This window comes from Octopus bimaculoides, chromosome 6 (genome assembly GCF_001194135.2).
Source record: "Octopus bimaculoides isolate UCB-OBI-ISO-001 chromosome 6, ASM119413v2, whole genome shotgun sequence".
Lineage (NCBI taxonomy): Eukaryota > Metazoa > Mollusca > Cephalopoda > Octopoda > Octopodidae > Octopus > Octopus bimaculoides.
This window is the reverse complement of record NC_068986.1, coordinates 21,710,008-21,711,142: the sequence shown is the minus strand read 5'-3', so window position 1 is coordinate 21,711,142 and position 1,135 is coordinate 21,710,008.

Genomic DNA, 1,135 nt, shown 5'->3' with positions numbered 1-1,135 from the left:
ACACACATATATATACACATGCACACACAAACACAAAACAGGCTTTTGCACGTTTTCCATTTACCAAGTTCACTCAAGAATGTAGCATTAGTTGGCTATTGTAGAAGACACTTACCCAAGGTGCTGCACTATGAGACTGAACATGAAACCACATCGTTGTCAAGCAAGCTTCTTAATCACAGGCATTTTTTTTTTTTTTCATATTTCTGTGATCCATCAGCTTAATAATCCATTCTGCTATGGCCACAAGGCTTGAAAATTTGGGGGAAGGGGACTTTCACTGGTACTTAATTTATCGACCCCGAAACGCTGAAAGACAAAGTTGACCTTGGCGGAATTTGAACTCAGAACGCCGCGACAAATGAAATACTGCTAAGCATTTCGTCCACCGTGCTAACGAATATGCCAGCTCGCTGTCTTCCATCAGCTTAATACTGTTTTGTAATAGAAGTACCAGGTCACTAATTTCAGGAATGGATGATTTAATCCACTCCAGTATTTCAGCAACACTCATTTCTATTGACCCAGGAAAAGTTGAAAGGCAAAGTTGACCTTGGCATTACTTGAAACTTATGAAATAAAGGGACATAACTAAATATCACAAAACATTTAATACTTCACTCTAGATTTTCTCCAACTTATTGCTCTCCCTTTAATAATAATTTTAAGTTTGGCACGCGCTAACATTTTTTTGGGTGGGGTAGAGCCTACTTCATTAAAGTGGTTCGCTTAATGATAATCCTTTCTACAATAATCACAAGGCCTGAAATTTAAGAGGTGGGGGCTAGTCGATTATATTAACTCCTACCCTTAAAGAGATGAAAGTTGACCTCAGTAGAATTTGAATTCTAAATATTTGAATTCTAAACATAATAATAATAGACTTGCTAATAGAAATTGAAAAAAGATGGCATCTTAAGGTGACGACTAGGATCTCTAGGAATGATAAAAAAAAGGTACTGAAACCTATTTGAAAATGTTACCAGGCCTACCATCCCTACAGGAAGTGCAAAAAATCATGTTAACTAGAACGACTTATGTACTGAGAAGAGCATTATCGCTGTGAAAACAATATCCATTCATGATTTTATTTATTTATTAATTTTTTTTACATACATATTTTACCTGTGAATTT